Source organism: Tripterygium wilfordii, chromosome 20 (genome assembly GCF_013401445.1).
Source record: "Tripterygium wilfordii isolate XIE 37 chromosome 20, ASM1340144v1, whole genome shotgun sequence".
Classification (NCBI taxonomy): domain Eukaryota; kingdom Viridiplantae; phylum Streptophyta; class Magnoliopsida; order Celastrales; family Celastraceae; genus Tripterygium; species Tripterygium wilfordii.
The window spans coordinates 6,440,562-6,460,021 of record NC_052251.1 but is presented as its reverse complement, the minus strand read 5'-3'; the positions used below and the strand labels follow the sequence as shown (position 1 = coordinate 6,460,021).

The 19,460-nt window shown below is 39.0% G+C and overlaps 1 non-coding gene across 1 annotated transcript; it reads right to left on the bottom strand.

The window, feature by feature from the left end:
* Window positions 1-804: 804 nt before the first annotated feature.
* Window positions 805-911, bottom strand: LOC119987579. The gene has a single exon (XR_005465473.1). It is a non-coding gene; the product is annotated as a small nucleolar RNA R71 (small nucleolar RNA).
* Window positions 912-19,460: the final 18,549 nt, after the last annotated feature.

Sequence of the window (19,460 nt, the reverse complement as noted above, 5' to 3'; positions counted from 1 at the left end):
CGACCCTTGCTTATCATTGTGCTGTAGTCGCCGACTAGTACACTTGCTAGTAAGGTTAATTTAGACCCAACAAGTTTATGGCGCCGTTGCCGGGGATGGTTGCTTATATTTGATCCATTCTTGTTTATATACATAGATACTTACATACTTAGTTTAGCTCTTTCTTTCTTGATAATTAGTGATCTTTATACTTTTCTTTCTTGTTTGTAGTTCATGCAAGGAAGGCGTTCTCAAGATACAGAAATTCTTCCTGTTGATCTAGACTTGGAACGTGCACGAAGGAACAAGAGAGACAAGGATCTTCTTGAGGAGAAATCTTCCACTCGTTCTATTTCTCCTACATCCAGCTCTAGTTCGTCTAGTGACAAAATTTTGGGAGAACATTCTGAACAAGCAAGCATGGCTGAAAATCGTGAAGAAGTTGGCAACAATGCAAATGCTCCTGTTACTATCATGGACTACTCTATGCCACAATTCTCTACTAGACAATCTTGCATCATATTACCAACCATTCCGCCAAATCTATCTTATGAGCTTAAATGTCATGTGATTAACATGCTCCCATCATTCTCAGGAGCGGAAAATCAAGATGCTAGTGATCACATTGATAATTTTCTGGAGATTTGTGGCACTCAAAAAATTCAAGGCATATCTGAAGAGTTCATACGGTTGAAGCTATTTCCTTTTTCTCTTAAGGAAAGTGCTAAGATCTGGTTCAAGACTCTGCCACCAAATTCTATCACTTCTTGGGAACAACTTTCTGCTAAGTTTATTCAGAAGTTCTATACTCAGTCAAGGACACAGAGGCTTAGGGATCAGATTTTCCATTTCAGGCAGAACAAGGGAGAACCACTTTTTAAGGCTTGGGAGCGATATAAAACTTTATTGATTGGTTGCCCACATCATCAATTTTTGCCATGGCAGATTATATCATACTTTTACCAACATCTGGCTGATGAATGCCGCCATAGGTTAGATGCAGCTGCTGGAGGAAATATTATGGCTAAGGAACCAACTGAAGCCAATGAAATTATTGAGACTGTGGTGGCAAATTCCTCACAATGGGATAATCGTGATCTTGATGCTCCTAGACACATGGTTTATGAGGCTAGTGGTTCAAATACAGAGATGGCATCTGTGGCTAGGAAATTGGATGCGGTAGTGACTTTGCTGAGCAGAAATTTGGATCCTTGCGGCATTTGTGGAGGCACCGATCATCCTACTCATGTATGTTCTAGAAGTGGGACATTTCCTGAAGCGGAAGTTAATGCAGTTCAACCTTTTCATAGGCAGCAGAATGATCCCTTTTCTCACACATATAACCCAGGATGGAAGAATCATCCCAATTTCTCCTATGCTTCACCCCAGAATTTCAATCAAGGGCCCAGACCTTGGCAAGCTCCACGACAAGAACCACCTTCTCAAGATGCAAGGAAGTTTACTATGGAGGACCTTATTTCCCAGCTTGCTCAATCACAAGTCACAATGCAACATTCCCAAGCAGAGATGAGCAAGTCAATGACTCAGTTGCAACAAACTGTTTCCAGTAATACTCAATCTATCGCAAAGCTTGAAATGCAAGTAGGACAACTTGCTCATGCCTTGAGTGAAAGACAGCCAGGAAAGCTGCCGAGTCAACCTGAGGTAAATCCTAAGCAGTATGAGGATGCTAATGCTATTACTGTTTTGCGAAGTGGGAAAAATGTGGATAACAAGATTGAGTATAAAAAGCTTGAAGGTGAGAATCATGATGAGCCTATAGTGGTGGAGCCAAGTGCTTCCAAAATACCTCATGTTGAGAAGGAAAAGCCGGAAGTAGAAGAGTATGTTCCAAAAGTGCCTTTTCCATCTCGTCTTGCCCCAGCTAAGAAAAGCAAGTATAATCGGGATATTTTTGAAGTTTTGAAGAAAGTGGAGATTAATATTCCACTCATTGAGGCAATTAAGTCTATTCCCGCATATGCAAAATTTTTGAAGGAGTTGTGCACTAACAAAAGGAAGATAGGTGATCATGAAGAAGTATTTCTCTCCGAAGAAACGAGTGCTATTTTACAAAAGAAGCTCCCGCCCAAATTAAAAGATCCGGGTAGCTTTACCATTCCTTGTATTATTGGAGAGAAAGAAATTGAAAAGGCCTTGATGGATCTTGGTGCAAGTGTAAATATCATGCCTTATTCTGTTTACACTACTTTGAAGATAGGTGAGTTGAAACCAACTTCAGTCACTCTCCAACTAGCTGATCGCTCTTTAGTGCATCCTTTTGGGTTAGTTGAAGATGTTTTAGTAAAGGTGGGTGATTTTGTTATTCCGGTGGATTTTCTGGTGCTTGATATGGAGGGTGAACCTAATCCGACAAGAGATGTACCACTCATTCTAGGCCGTGGTTTTATGGCTACCACAAAGACCATTATAGATGTGGAAAAGGGCATGCTCACAATGACAGTCTTTGACAAGACCATTGAGTTCAAAATTTTTAAGGCTATGAAGAGTCCGGATGTCATTAGAGAATGCCTTCATGTTGATATGGTAGGCCATGAGAGAGTGAATTTATTGACAAAAACGGCTTCAAGTGATGAGGTTGTTGAATATGTGGATGGTGATAGCAATGAAGGCAAAAAGACCCCATCATCACCAATATCCAACGAGCTCATGGCTACTTCCCTTGTTACTAGCAAGCTATCTCCAACTTTGAAAGGCATGCGGACAAGAGCAAGGAAGTTGAAAAAGGCACGGTCCAAAACAATGTTGAGAGGTAAAGTGTGTGCTCCTTTTGAGACATTGAAATTGTCTATCCATGGTACTTTCACGATAACGAATTCTAAGATAGAAAAAGGGTGGAAATTTGTGGCTCGTCAATTTCAATTCTGTGGGCCAAATGTTTCGAGGATTCTGAATGGAAAGTATCCCGTGCACCATCCTCCTTGATTTGTTTCCCAAGAATTGTTGTGAAGGTGTTGAGGCTTGTGGTGATTTCTCCAAATCAGGTTGTCTCTCTCCTTATCTAAAACAAGTGTTGTGTTTAAGCTTTCTCCCTCCCTTTATTTATTTGCGTTGATGACCATGCATGTTCTTAAAGTTTGGGGTGAGAGTTTGCTTAAATTATTAAGTGTTGATGCATACATGGTTGATTTTGTAGGTACAACTACGTCTGGCTGAAGACATTAAACTTAGCGCTACTTGGGAGGCAACCCAATGAAGTATATCCTTTTGTGTATCCTTTTGTTCTTCATTATTCCATTTTTATTGACAAAATCTTGTGTGGATGTTAGTTTGAATGTGTTGGAATCTGGCTGCAGGAAAGTTTAAATTTCTGGGCATTATGTTTACAGCCAGACCACGCCTAGGCGCGTATTGTGCACGCCTAGGCGCGTATTGTGCACGCCTAGGCGCACCTTATACACGCCTAGGCGTGTGTGTTTACAAAAAAAAAAAAAAAAAAAAAAAAAAAAAAAAAAAAAAAAAAAAGGGTCATATGCAAGAAAGGGTTCATGAAGACATTGAAGAATTGTGGCTAGGCCAGTACCCCAATCCACTCGATGCATGACTCCAACCCCCAGGTTGTATTGTTTCAACTTGTCCTCTTTTTAGTGCATTATTACATTGTTATGTTTTGCATTGAGGACAATGCATTCTTTAAAGTGTGGGGTGGTGGACTGCATATGGATTATCTTGTGCCAAATTTCACATGATTTTTGTTGTAGCTGAATTTTGAAAAAAAAAAAAAAAAAAAAATTCAGTGCTTGAATCTTGCATATTTATGGGAATTTTCTGTTGAATTGAGTGCTATATTGAAATGCAGCTGATCTTGGTTTGTGGAACCCATCTTATCCTTCTATATGCTTGACGTCTACTCTATTGGATAATCACTTGAATTCACTTGCACAAGAATGTATGCTTGTGGGGTATGACTTGGGTGAATAGATGTTGAATATGGACTTTCTTTAAGATGATCTAGAACACCGTGTTAGTGATATTCTTGGCACTAGTTAATTACATGCATGTTAAAAAAAAAAAAAAAAATTGATGATGAATAAAAGCATGTTCCGCTCTTGTGATCTTGCTGAGTAACCGGGGCTCTTGTCTAACCAACTCGAGTTTCGCGTAAAAAGGTAAGACAATCTTGATGAACATACTAGGCTAGCTTAACTTCGAAGCCTTTTCAACTCGAGTGATTGATCCGAGGTGTGCTTTATCACATAATGCCCTAAACCAACTGGTTGGGAGTCATTGGTTGAGAACTTGTTACATGGGTTGACTAGAAAGCTTAAAGGAGTGAGCATTGCACGGGCCTAGTAAGATGAAAATAAAAAAAAAAATAAAAAAATAAAAAAAATAAAAAAAGAGAAGAAGAAGAAGAAGAGAAGTATGTACATAAATAAAAGTGTCTTGGTATTACTACTTGACTGTTCTTGGAATTCTTGGAATGTGACTATGTTTGGCGCCTATGAACTTTTGGAAGCCAAATATTTATACATTTCTTCTTTGCATGCACTTAATTTAGATGAAGTGATTGAGTAGACGGATAATCTTCACTGAGTATATGTTTGGATGAAGTGTGGGGTCTCCACATCTTTTTGATTGCATGGCATTGATGTATATTGTTTCGATTCTAGCAATTCCCCTCACATATGTTTGATTTGAGTTATCTTGAAACGTTTGTGAGTGTCGTTCTTGTAAGCCCTCAGGAGACAAAACTCCTCCACTAGGGACACCTAGGGGTTTAACGGCTTGTTGCATATGCTAAATGCAATCGCGATTCCTGCGTTAGTGAGTTAGGATGTTAGTTGGTAGATGTACTTTGTTTAGTTTTACTTGAGGACAAGTAAGGTTTAAGTGTGGGGTGTTTGATAGGTATGATAATACCTATTGTTTTTGGTAGAAATATCCCCCTCTTAAGCTTTCTTTTGATAAATAATGAGTGTATTTATGTGTTGATTTGTATTTTGATAGGTTGATTGCGGTTTGGAAGAAAAGCGACGGAAAAAGGGCTGAATTGAAGAAAATGTCCACCGACCTTCGTGTGTTCAAATAGTCATAACTTTCTGTCACGTTATTGGAATCAAGCGAAATAAAAGGCATTGGAAACTAGACATCTCAAGCTTTCCGTAGACGCTAAAATCGTGCAAATCGGACGTCGTATGGAGATTTTGGAATCATTCCACGCCTAGGCGCAATATTTGTGCACGCCCAGTATCACTTGTGCACGCCCAGTCCAGCGAGTTGGGGCGTGAATTTGAAGTTGTGCACGCCTAGGCGCGGTGCGCCTAGGCGTGAATACAACGTGCCTAGGCGCACAAGACAGTTTTTTGGGATGTTTTAATTCGCGAACTTGCCGAGCCGCAGGAGACTTTTTAACCTAGAACTGATTTTCTGGGGAGCGAAACCAGAGGGGGAAGGCGATTCTTGGAGCTAGGAGGAGAGATTCTTCAGCTCAACTTGGATCTACTCAACTAATTGGGTTTATTCATGATTTTCTCATCTCTCCTTTTGTGTTTTTCTCTCATTATGTGTAACTAAATCTCTTGTGCCAAGGCTAGGATGAAGCCTTGGGTTTGATGACTTTGTTTATGACTTGATTTACATATATATGAGTTGATTTGGGTATAAATCTTGTGTTTCTATGTTTCATTGCAATTTCTTCATGCTTGTGGTGTTTGGCCAACACTTTAGGTTTTTGGATGAAATTGTTTGGAGAATTTGCTTAGACAATAATATGTCAAGTAGATTATGCTTCTTGAAACACTTGATTATGAATGTGTCTCCCTTTAATTAGGTGACAATTTGTATGAATTCTAATCTCCATAGAACTCCATGAATTCCTATGCATGTTTAGACCAATAAGATGGCTAGAATGTATTTAGGAATATCCGACCTAGACCAATAAGATGGCTAGTAATCGATTTTAGGGAGACTTGGCTTAAGTGCGCTAAAACCGACTTAGGTACGGATTCGTTATGCCCGAATTAGCAAATATGTGTGTGAATTTGTGTCATTGCAAGTCATTTCCCAAGGGAGATTCCAAAGCCTTGGTGTTCATCTCATATTTGTTAAATCATCTCATTTGCATTAGTTGCATCCTAATTCTAAGAAAATACCAAAAACACTTTGCTCTTTGCTTGTTTTAGTTGAATTACCAAACCAAACAATCTTGAGTTGAATTTTACTTTTGATTGCATTGTCCATATATACATACAAATATACATTTGGATTAAACATAACACCGTCCCTGTGGATTCGACCCTTGCTTATCATTGTGCTGTAGTCGCCGACTAGTACACTTGCTAGTAAGGTTAATTTAGACCCAACAACCGTTGTACACTATTTAGTGTTCTTAGAAGTCTAACCTGCTAGTTTAGCCTTCGTGCAATGTTTCGATAACAAAAGATGCGAATAGCCCAAGTTCTGTTTGAAATTGCACAAAAACGTGAAAAGCTCCTCCATGGGGAGAGTTGAGCAATTCCAAAGCATCAATGTGGACCGTTGTACTCTATTTAGTGCTCTTACAAGTCTAACTTGCTAGTTGAGCCTTCGTGCCACGTTTCGTAAGGGACAGATGCGAATAGACCAAGTTATGTTTGAAATTGCTCAAAAATGTGAAAAGCTCCTCTGTGGAGAGAGTTGAGCAATTCCAAAGCATCAATGTGGACCGTTGTACTCTATTTACTATTCTTAGAAGTCTAACTTGCTAATTTAGCCTTCGTGCAACGTTTCGTAAGTTAAAGATGGGAATAGACCAAGTTATGTTTGAAATTGCACAAAAACGTGAAAAGCTCCTCTATGGAGAGAGTTAGCAATTCCAACGCATCAACGTGGACCGTTGCACTCTATTTAGTGTTCTTAGATGTCCAACTTGCTAATTTAGCCTTCGTGCAACGTTTCGTAAGTTAAAGATGCGAATAGACCAAGTTATGTTTGAAATTGCTCAAAAACGTGAAAAGCTCCTCTATGGAGAGAGTTGAGCAATTCGGAAGCATGAATGTGGACCGTTGTACTCTATTTAGTGCTCTTACAAGTCTAACTTGCTAGTTGAGCCTTCGTGCCACGTTTCGTAAGGTAAAGATGCGAATAGACCAAGTTATGTTTGAAATTGTTCAAAAACGTGAAAAGCTCCTCTATGGAGAGAGTTGAGCAATTCCAAAGCATCAATGTGGACCGTTGTACTCTATTTAGTGCTCTTACAAGTCTAACTTGCTAGTTGAGCCTTCGAGCCACGTTTCGTAAGGCAAAGATGCGAATAGACCAAGTTATGTTTGAAATTGCTCAAAAACGTGAAAAGCTCCTCTATGGAGGGAGTTGAGCAATTCCAAAGCATCAATGTGGACCGTTGTACTCTATTTAATCTTCTTAGAAGTCTAACTTGCTACTTTAGCCTTCGTGCGCCGTTTCGTAACTAAAAGATGCGAATAGACTAAGTTATGTTTAAAATTGCACAAAAAAGTGAAAAGCTCCTCTATGGAGAGAGTTAAGCAATTCCAAAGCATCAACGTGGACTGTTGTACTCTATTTAGCGTTCTTAGATGTCCAACTTGCTAATTAGCCTTCGTGCAACGTTTCGTATGTTAAAGATGCGAATAAACCAAGTTATGTTTGAAATTGCTCAAAAATGTGAACAGCTCCTCTATGGAGCGAGTTGAGCAATTCCAAAACGTGAATGTGGACCGTTCTACTCTATTTAGTGTTCTTTGAAGTCTAACTTGCTAGTTGAGCTTTCGTGCCTCGTTTCGTAAGGTAAAAACGAGAATAGAGCAAGTTATGTTTGAAATTGCACAAAAACGTGAAAAGCTCCTCTATGGAGAGAGTTGAGCAATTCCAAAGCATCAACGCGGACCGTTGTATTCTATTTAGTGTTCTTAGAAGTCCAACTTGCTAATTTAGCCTTGGTGAAACGTTTCATAAGTTAAAGATGCGAATAGACCAAGTTATGTTTGAAATTTCACAAAAATGTAAAAAACTCCTTTATGGGAAGAGTTGAGCAATTCCAAAGCATCAATGTGGACCGTTGTACTATATTTAGTGTTCTTAGATGTCCAACTTGCAAATTTAGCCTTCGTGCAACGTATCGTAAGTTAAAGATGCGAATACACCAAGTTATGTTTGAAATTGCTCAAAAACGTGAAAAGCTCCTCTATGGAGAGAGTTGAGCAATTCCAAAGCATCAACGTGGACCGTTGTACTCTATTTAGTGCTCTTACAAGACTAACTTGCTAGTTGAGCCTTCGTGCCACGTTTCGTAAGGTGAAGATGCGAATAGACCAAATTATGTTTGAAATTGTTCAAAAACATGAAAAGGTCCTCTATGGAGAGAGTTGAGCAATTCCAAAGCATCAATGTGGATCGTTGTACTCTATTTAGTGCTCTTACAAGTCTAACTTGCTAGTTGAGCCTTCGTGCCACGTTTTGTAAGGTAAAGATGTGAATAGACCAAGTTATGTTTGAAATTGCACAAAAACGTGAAAAGCTCCACTATGGAGAGAGTTGAGCAATTCCAAAGCCTCAACGTGGACCATCATACTCTATTTAGTGTTCTTAGAAATCCAACTTGCTAGTTTAGCCTTCGCGCAACGTTTCTTAAGTTAAAGATGCGAATAGACCAAGTTACATTTGGAATTGCACAAAAACGTGAAAAGCTCCTCTATGGAGAGAGTTGAACAATTCCAAAGCATCAATGTGGACCGTTGTACACTATTTAGTGTTCTGAGAAGTCTAACCTGCTAGTTTAGCCTTCGTGCAATGTTTCGTTAACAAAAGATGCGAATAGACCAAGTTCTGTTTGAAATTGCACAAAAAAGTGAAAAGCTCCACTATGGAGAGAGTTGAGCAATTCCAAAGCCTCAACGTGGACCATTGTACTCTATTTAGTGTTCTTAGAAATCCAACTTGCTAGTTTAGCCTTCGCGGAACGTTTCTTAAGTTAAAGATGCGAATAGACCAAGTTACATTTGAAATTGCACAAAAACGTGAAAAGCTCCTCTATGGAGAGAGTTGAGCAATTCCAAAGCATCAATGTGGACCGTTGTACATTATTTAGTGTTCTTAGAAGTCTAACCTGCTAGTTTAGCCTTCGTGCAATGTTTCGTTAACAAAAGATGCGAATAGACCAAGTTCTGTTTGAAATTGCACAAAAACGTGAAAAGCTCCTCTATGGGGAGAGTTGAGCAATTCCAAAGCATCAATGTGGACCGTTGTACTCTATTTAGTGCTCTTACAAGTCTAACTTGCTAGTTGAGCCTTCGTGCCACGTTTCGTAAGGTAAAGATGCGAATAGACCAAGTTATGTTTGAAATTGCTCAGAAACGTGAAAAGCTCCTCTATGGAGAGAGTTGAGCAATTCCAAAGCATCAATGTGGACCGTTGTACTCTATTTACTGTTCTTAGAAGTCTAACTTGCTACTTTAGCCTTCGTGCATTGTTTCGTAAGTTAAAGATGGGAATAGACCAAGTTGTGTTTGAAAGTGCACAAAAACGTGAAAAGTTCCACTATGGAGAGAGTTGAGCAATTCCAAAGCCTCAACGTGCATCGTTGTACTCTATTTAGTGTTCTTAGAAATCAAACTTGCTAGTTTAGCCTTCGCGCAACGTTTCGTAAGTTAAAGATGCGAATAGACCAAGTTACATTTGAAATTGCACAAAAACGTGAAAATCTCCTCCATGGAGAGAGTAGAGCAATTCCAAATCATCAATATGGACCGTTGTACTCTATTTATTTTTCTTAGAAGTCTAACTTGCTACTTTAGCCTTCGTGCGCCGTTTCGTAAGTAAAAGATGCGAATAGACCAAGTTATGTTTAAAATTGCACAAAAAAGTGAAAAGCTCCTCTATGGAGAGAGTTAAGCAATTCCAAAGCATCAACGTGGACTGTTGTACTCTATTTAGTGTTCTTAGATGTCCAACTTGCTAATTTTGCCTTCGTGCAACGTTTCGTATGTTAAAGATGCGAATAAACCAAGTTATGTTTGAAATTGCTCAAAAACGTGAACAGCTCCTCTATGGAGAGAGTTGAGCAATTCCAAAGCATCAATGTGGACCGTTCTACTCTATTTAGTGTTCTTTGAAGTCTAACTTGCAAGTTGAGCCTTCGTGCCACGTTTCGTAGGGTAAAGATGCGAATAGACCAAGTTATGTTTGAAATTGCTCAAAAATGTGAAAAGCTCCTCTATGGAGAGAGTTGAGCAATTCCAAAGCATCAATGTGGACCGTTGTACTCTATTTACTGTTCTTAGAAGTCTAACTTGCTAGTTTAGCCTTCGTGCAACGTTTCGTAAGTTAAAGATGGGAATAGACCAAGTTATGTTTGAAATTGCACAAAAACGTGAAAAGCTCCACTATGGAGAGAGTTGAGCAATTCCAAAGCCTCAACGTGGACCATTGTACTCTATTTAGTGTTCTTAGAAATCCAACTTGCTAGTTTAGCCTTCGCGCAACGTTTCTTAAGTTAAAGATGCGAATAGACCAAGTTACATTTGAAATTGCACAAAAACGTGAAAAGCTCCTCTATGGAGAGAGTTGAGCAATTCCAAAGCATCAATGTGGACCGTTGTACACTATTTAGTGTTCTTAGAAGTCTAACCTGCTAGTTTAGCCTTCGTGCAATGTTTCGTTAACAAAAGATGCGAATAGACCAAGTTCTGTTTGAAATTGCACAAAAACGTGAAAAGCTCCTCTATGGGGAGAGTTGAGCAATTCCAAAGCATCAATGTGGACCGTTGTACTCTATTTAGTGCTCTTACAAGTCTAACTTGCTAGTTGAGCCTTCGTGCCACGTTTCGTAAGGTGAAGATGCGAATAGACCAAGTTATGTTTGAAATTGTTCAAAAACGTGAAAAGCTCCTCTATGGAGAGAGTTGAGAAATTCCAAAGCAGCAATGTGGATCGTTGTACTCTATTTAGTGCTCTTACAAGTCTAACTTGCTAGTTGAGCCTTTGTGCCCCGTTTCGTAAGGTAAAGATGCGAATAGACCAAGTTATGTTTGAAATTGCTCAGAAACGTGAAAAGCTCCTCTATGGAGAGAGTTGAGCAATTCCAAAGCATCAATGTGGACCGTTGTACTCTATTTACTGTTCTTAGAAGTCTAACTTGCTACTTTAGCCTTCGTGCATTGTTTCGTAAGTTAAAGATGGGAATAGACCAAGTTATGTTTGAAAGTGCACAAAAACGTGAAAAGCTTCACTATGGAGAGAGTTGAGCAATTCCAAAGCCTCAACGTGGACCGTTGTACTCTATTTAGTGTTCTTAGAAATCAAACTTGCTAGTTTAGCCTTCGCGTAACGTTTCGTAAGTTAAAGATGCGAATAGACCAGGTTACATTTGAAATTGCACAAAAACGTGAAAAGCTCCTCTATGGAGAGAGTTGAGCAATTCCAAAGCATCAATGTGGACCGTTGTACTCTATTTAGTGTTCTTAGAAGTCTAACTTGCTACTTTAGCCTTCGTGCGCCGTTTCGTAAGTAAAAGATGCGAATAGACCAAGTTATGTTTGAAATTGCACAAAAAAGTGAAAAGCTTCTCTATGGAGAGAGTTAAGCAATTCCAAAGCATCAACGTGGACTGTTGTACTCTATTTAGTGTTCTTAGATGTCCAACTTGCTAATTTAGCCTTTGTCCAACGTTTCGTATGTTAAAGATGCGAATAAACCAAGTTATGTTTGAAATTGCTAAAAAACGTGAATAGCTCCTCTATGGAGAGAGTTGAGCAATTCCAAAGCATCAATATGGACCGTTCTACTCTATTTAGTGTTCTTTGAAGTCTAACTTGCTAGTTGAGCCTTCGTGCCACGTTTCGTAAGGTAAAAACGAGAATAGAGCAAGTTATGTTTGAAATTGCACAAAAACGTGAAAAGCTCCTCTATGGAGAGAGTTGAGCAATTCCAAAGCATCAACGCGGACCGTTGTATTCTATTTAGTGTTCTTAGTAGTCCAACTTGCTAATTTAGCCTTCGTGAAACTTTTCGTAAGTTAAAGATGCGTATAGACCACCTTATGTTTGAAATTTCACAAAAATGTAAAAAACTCCTATATGTGAAGAGTTGAGCAATTCCAAAGCATCAATGTGGACCGTTGTACTCTACTTAGCGTTCTTAGAAGTCTAACTTGCTACTTTAGCCTTCGTGCGACGTTTCGTAAGTAAAAGATGCGAATAGACCAAGTTATGTTTGAAATTGCACAAGAACGCGAAAAGCTCCTCTATGGAGAGAGTTAAGCAATTCCAAAGCATCAACGTGGACCGTTGTACTATATTTAGTGTTCTTAGATGTCCAACTTGCAAATTTAGCCTTCGTGCAACGTATCGTAAGTTAAAGATGCGAATACACGAAGTTATGTTTGAAATTGCTCAAAAACGTGAAAAGCTCCTCTATGGAGAGAGTTGAGCAATTCCAAAGCATCAATGTGGACCGTTGTACTCTATTAGTGCTCTTACAAGTCTAACTTGCTAGTTGAGCCTTCGTGCCACGTTTCGTAAGGTGAAGATGCGAATAGACCAAGTTATGTTTGAAATTGTTCAAAAACGTGAAAAGCTCCTCTATGGAGAGAGTTGAGAAATTCCAAAGCATCAATGTGGATCGTTGTACTCTATTTAGTGCACTTACAAGTCTAACTTGCTAGTTGAGGCTTCGTGCCACATTTCGTAAGGTAAAGATGCGAATAGACCAAGTTATGTTTGAAATTGCTCAAAAACGTGAAAAGCTCCTCTATGGAGAGAGTTGAGCAATTCCAAAGCATCAATGTGGACCGTTGTACTCTATTTACTGTTCTTAGAAGTCTAACTTGCTAGTTTAGCCTTCGTGCAACGTTTCGTAAGTTAAAGATGGAAATAGACCAAGTTATGTTTGAAATTGCACAAAAACGTGAAAAGCTCCACTATGGAGAGAGTTGAGCAATTCCAAAGCCTCAACGTGGACCATTGTACTCTATTTAGTGTTCTTAGAAATCCAACTTGCTAGTTTAGCCTTCGCGCAACGTTTCTTAAGTTAAAGATGCGAATAGACCAAGTTACATTTGAAATTGCACAAAAACGTGAAAAGCTCCTCTATGGAGAGAGTTGAGCAATTCCAAAGCATCAATGTGGACCGTTGTACACTATTTAGTGTTCTTAGAAGTCGAACCTGCTAGTTTAGCCTTCGTGCAATGTTTCGTTAACAAAAGATGTGAATAGACCAAGTTCTGTTTGAAATTGCACAAAAACGTGAAAAGCTCCTCTATGGGGAGAGTTGAGCAATTCCAAAGTATCAATGTGGACCGTTGTACTCTATTTAGTGCTCTTACAAGTCTAACTTGCTAGTTGAGCCTTCGTGCCACGTTTCGTAAGGTGAAGCTGCGAATAGACCAAGTTATGTTTGAAATTGTTCAAAAACGTGAAAAGCTCCTCTATGGAGAGAGTTGAGCAATTCCAAAGCATCAATGTGGATCGTTGTACTCTATTTAGTGCTCTTACAAGTCTAACTTGCTAGTTGAGCCTTCGTGCCACGTTTCGTAAGGTAAAGATGCGAATAGACCAAGTTATGTTTGAAATTGCTCAAAAACATGAAAAGCTCCTCTATGGAAAGAGTTGAGCAATTCCAAAGCATGAATGTGGACCGTTGTACTATATTTAGTGCTCTTACAAGTCTAACTTACTAGTTGAGCCTTCGTGCCACGTTTCGTAAGGTAAAAACGCGAATAGACCAAGTTATGTTTGAAATTGCACAAAAACTTGAAAAGCTCCTCTATGGAGAGAGTTGAGCAATTCCAAAGAATCAACGCGGACCGTTGTATTCTATTTAGTGTTCTTAGAAGTCCAACTTGCTAATTTAGCCTTCGTGAAAAGTTTCGTAAGTTAAAGATGCGAATAGACCACGTTATGTTTGAAATTGCACAAAAACATAAAAAACTCCTCTATGGGAAGAGTTGAGCAATTCCAAAGCATCAATGTGGACCGTTGTACTCTATTTAGTGTTCTTAGAAGGCTAACTTGCTACTTTAGCATTCGTGCGACGTTTCGTAAGTAAAAGATACGAATAGACCAAGTTATGTTTGAAATTACACAAGAACGTGAAAAGCTCCTCTATGGAGAGAGTTAAGCAATTCCAAAGCATCAACGTGGACCGTTGTACTCTATTTAGTGCTCTTACAAGTCTAACTTGCTAGTTGAGCCTTCGTGCCACGTTTCGTAAGGTGAAGATGCGAATAGACCAAGTTATGTTTGAAATTGTTCAAAAACGTGAAAAGCTCCTCTATGGAGAGAGTTGAGCAATTCCAAAGCAGCAATGTGGATCGTTGTACTCTATTTAGTGCTCTTACAAGTCTAACTTGCTAGTTGAGCCTTTGTGCCCCGTTTCGTAAGGTAAAGATGCGAATAGACCAAGTTATGTTTGAAATTGCTCAGAAACGTGAAAAGCTCCTCTATGGAGAGAGTTGAGCAATTCCAAAGCATCAATGTGGACCGTTGTACTCTATTTACTGTTCTTAGAAGTCTAACTTGCTACTTTAGCCTTCGTGCATTGTTTCGTAAGTTAAAGATGGGAATAGACCAAGTTATGTTTGAAAGTGCACAAAAACGTGAAAAGCTTCACTATGGAGAGAGTTGAGCAATTCCAAAGCCTCAACGTGGACCGTTGTAGTCTATTTAGTGTTCTTAGAAATCAAACTTGCTAGTTTAGCCTTCGCGTAACGTTTCGTAAGTTAAAGATGCGAATAGACCAGGTTACATTTGAAATTGCACAAAAACGTGAAAAGCTCCTCTATGGAGAGAGTTGAGCAATTCCAAAGCATCAATGTGGACCGTTGTACTCTATTTAGTGTTCTTAGAAGTCTAACTTGCTACTTTAGCCTTCGTGCGCCGTTTCGTAAGTAAAAGATGCGAATAGACCAATTTATGTTTGAAATTGCACAAAAAAGTGAAAAGCTTCTCTATGGAGAGAGTTAAGCAATTCCAAAGCATCAACGTGGACTGTTGTACTCTATTTAGTGTTCTTAGATGTCCAACTTGCTAATTTAGCCTTTGTCCAACGTTTCGTATGTTAAAGATGCGAATAAACCAAGTTATGTTTGAAATTGCTAAAAAAGGTGAATAGCTCCTCTATGGAGAGAGTTGAGCAATTCCAAAGCATCAATGTGGACCGTTCTACTCTATTTAGTGTTCTTTGAAGTCTAACTTGCTAGTTGAGCCTTCGTGCCACGTTTCGTAAGGTAAAAACGAGAATAGAGCAAGTTATGTTTGAAATTGCACAAAAACGTGAAAAGCTCCTCTATGGAGAGAGTTGAGCAATTCCAAAGCATCAACGCGGACCGTTGTATTCTATTTAGTGTTCTTAGTAGTCCAACTTGCTAATTTAGCCTTCGTGAAACTTTTCGTAAGTTAAAGATGCGTATAGACCACCTTATGTTTGAAATTTCACAAAAATGTAAAAAACTCCTATATGGGAAGAGTTGAGCAATTCCAAAGCATCAATGTGGACCGTTGTACTCTACTTAGCGTTCTTAGAAGTCTAACTTCCTACTTTAGCCTTCGTGCGACGTTTCGTAAGTAAAAGATGCGAATAGACCAAGTTATGTTTGAAATTGCACAAGAAGGCGAAAAGCTCCTCTATGGAGAGAGTTAAGCAATTCCAAAGCATCAACGTGGACCGTTGTACTATATTTAGTGTTCTTAGATGTCCAACTTGCAAATTTAGCCTTCGTGCAACGTATCGTAAGTTAAAGATGCGAATACACGAAGTTATGTTTGAAATTGCTCAAAAACGTGAAAAGCTCCTCTATGGAGAGAGTTGAGCAATTCCAAAGCATCAATGTGGACCGTTGTACTCTATTAGTGCTCTTACAAGTCTAACTTGCTAGTTGAGCCTTCGTGCCACGTTTCGTAAGGTGAAGATGCGAATAGACCAAGTTATGTTTGAAATTGTTCAAAAACGTGAAAAGCTCCTCTATGGAGAGAGTTGAGAAATTCCAAAGCATCAATGTGGATCGTTGTACTCTATTTAGTGCACTTACAAGTCTAACTTGCTAGTTGAGGCTTCGTGCCACATTTCGTAAGGTAAAGATGCGAATAGACCAAGTTATGTTTGAAATTGCTCAAAAACGTGAAAAGCTCCTCTATGGAGAGAGTTGAGCAATTCCAAAGCATCAATGTGGACCGTTGTACTCTATTTACTGTTCTTAGAAGTCTAACTTGCTAGTTTAGCCTTCGTGCAACGTTTCGTAAGTTAAAGATGGAAATAGACCAAGTTATGTTTGAAATTGCACAAAAACGTGAAAAGCTCCACTATGGAGAGAGTTGAGCAATTCCAAAGCCTCAACGTGGACCATTGTACTCTATTTAGTGTTCTTAGAAATCCAACTTGCTAGTTTAGCCTTCGCGCAACGTTTCTTAAGTTAAAGATGCGAATAGCCCAAGTTACATTTGAAATTGCACAAAAACGTGAAAAGCTCCTCTATGGAGAGAGTTGAGCAATTCCAAAGCATCAATGTGGACCGTTGTACACTATTTAGTGTTCTTAGAAGTCGAACCTGCTAGTTTAGCCTTCGTGCAATGTTTCGTTAACAAAAGATGTGAATAGACCAAGTTCTGTTTGAAATTGCACAAAAACGTGAAAAGCTCCTCTATGGGGAGAGTTGAGCAATTCCAAAGTATCAATGTGGACCGTTGTACTCTATTTAGTGCTCTTACAAGTCTAACTTACTAGTTGAGCCTTCGTGCCACGTTTCGTAAGGTAAAAACGCGAATAGACCAAGTTATGTTTGAAATTGCACAAAAACTTGAAAAGCTCCTCTATGGAGAGAGTTGAGCAATTCCAAAGAATCAACGCGGACCGTTGTATTCTATTTAGTGTTCTTAGAAGTCCAACTTGCTAATTTAGCCTTCGTGAAAAGTTTCGTAAGTTAAAGATGCGAATAGACCACGTTATGTTTGAAATTGCACAAAAACATAAAAAACTCCTCTATGGGAAGAGTTGAGCAATTCCAAAGCATCAATGTGGACCGTTGTACTCTATTTAGTGTTCTTAGAAGGCTAACTTGCTACTTTAGCATTCGTGCGACGTTTCGTAAGTAAAAGATACGAATAGACCAAGTTATGTTTGAAATTACACAAGAACGTGAAAAGCTCCTCTATGGAGAGAGTTAAGCAATTCCAAAGCATCAACGTGGACCGTTGTACTCTATTTAGTGCTCTTACAAGTCTAACTTGCTAGTTGAGCCTTCGTGCCACGTTTCGTAAGGTGAAGATGCGAATAGACCAAGTTATGTTTGAAATTGTTCAAAAACGTGAAAAGCTCCTCTATGGAGAGAGTTGAGCAATTCCAAAGCAGCAATGTGGATCGTTGTACTCTATTTAGTGCTCTTACAAGTCTAACTTGCTAGTTGAGCCTTTGTGCCCCGTTTCGTAAGGTAAAGATGCGAATAGACCAAGTTATGTTTGAAATTGCTCAGAAACGTGAAAAGCTCCTCTATGGAGAGAGTTGAGCAATTCCAAAGCATCAATGTGGACCGTTGTACTCTATTTACTGTTCTTAGAAGTCTAACTTGCTACTTTAGCCTTCGTGCATTGTTTCGTAAGTTAAAGATGGGAATAGACCAAGTTATGTTTGAAAGTGCACAAAAACGTGAAAAGCTTCACTATGGAGAGAGTTGAGCAATTCCAAAGCCTCAACGTGGACCGTTGTAGTCTATTTAGTGTTCTTAGAAATCAAACTTGCTAGTTTAGCCTTCGCGTAACGTTTCGTAAGTTAAAGATGCGAATAGACCAGGTTACATTTGAAATTACACAAAAACGTGAAAAGCTCCTCTATGGAGAGAGTTGAGCAATTCCAAAGCATCAATGTGGACCGTTGTACTCTATTTAGTGTTCTTAGAAGTCTAACTTGCTACTTTAGCCTTCGTGCGCCGTTTCGTAAGTAAAAGATGCGAATAGACCAAGTTATGTTTGAAATTGCACAAAAAAGTGAAAAGCTTCTCTATGGAGAGAGTTAAGCAATTCCAAAGCATCAACGTGGACTGTTGTACTCTATTTAGTGTTCTTAGATGTCCAACTTGCTAATTTAGCCTTTGTCCAACGTTTCGTATGTTAAAGATGCAAATAAACCAAGTTATGTTTGAATTTGCTAAAAAAGTGAATAGCTCCTCTATGGAGAGAGTTGAGCAATTCCAAAGCATCAATGTGGACCGTTCTACTCTATTTAGTGTTCTTTGAAGTCTAACTTGCTAGTTGAGCCTTCGTGCCACGTTTCGTAAGGTAAAAACGAGAATAGAGCAAGTTATGTTTGAAATTGCACAAAAACGTGAAAAGCTCCTCTATGGAGAGAGTTGAGCAATTCCAAAGCATCAACGCGGACCGTTGTATTCTATTTAGTGTTCTTAGTAGTCCAACTTGCTAATTTAGCCTTCGTGAAACGTTTCGTAAGTTAAAGATGCGTATAGACCACCTTATGTTTGAAATTTCACAAAAATGTAAAAAACTCCTATATGGGAAGAGTTGAGCAATTCTAAAGCATCAATGTGGACCGTTGTACTCTATTTAGCGTTCTTAGAAGTCTAACTTGCTACTTTGGCCTTCGTGCGACGTTTCGTAAGTAAAAGATGCGAATAGACCAAGTTATGTTTGAAATTGCACAAGAACGCGAAAAGCTCCTCTATGGAGAGAGTTAAGCAATTCCAAAGCATCAACGTGGACCGTTGTACTATATTTAGTGTTCTTAGATGTCCAACTTGCAAATTTAGCCTTCGTGCAACGTATCGTAAGTTAAAGATGCGAATACACGAAGTTATGTTTGAAATTGCTCAAAAACGTGAAAAGCTCCTCTATGGAGAGAGTTGAGCAATTCCAAAGCATCAATGTGGACCGTTGTACTCTATTAGTGCTCTTACAAGTCTAACTTGCTAGTTGAGCCTTCGTGCCACGTTTCGTAAGGTGAAGATGCGAATAGACCAAGTTATGTTTGAAATTGTTCAAAAACGTGAAAAGCTCCTCTATGGAGAGAGTTGAGAAATTCCAAAGCATCAATGTGGATCGTTGTACTCTATTTAGTGCACTTACAAGTCTAACTTGCTAGTTGAGGCTTCGTGCCACATTTCGTAAGGTAAAGATGCGAATAGACCAAGTTATGTTTGAAATTGCTCAAAAACGTGAAAAGCTCCTCTATGGAGAGAGTTGAGCAATTCCAAAGCATCAATGTGGACCGTTGTACTCTATTTACTGTTCTTAGAAGTCTAACTTGCTAGTTTAGCCTTCGTGCAACGTTTCGTAAGTTAAAGATGGAAATAGACCAAGTTATGTTTGAAATTGCACAAAAACGTGAAAAGCTCCACTATGGAGAGAGTTGAGCAATTCCAAAGCCTCAACGTGGACCATTGTACTCTATTTAGTGTTCTTAGAAATCCAACTTGCTAGTTTAGCCTTCGCGCAACGTTTCTTAAGTTAAAGATGCGAATAGCCCAAGTTACATTTGAAATTGCACAAAAACGTGAAAAGCTCCTCTATGGAGAGAGTTGA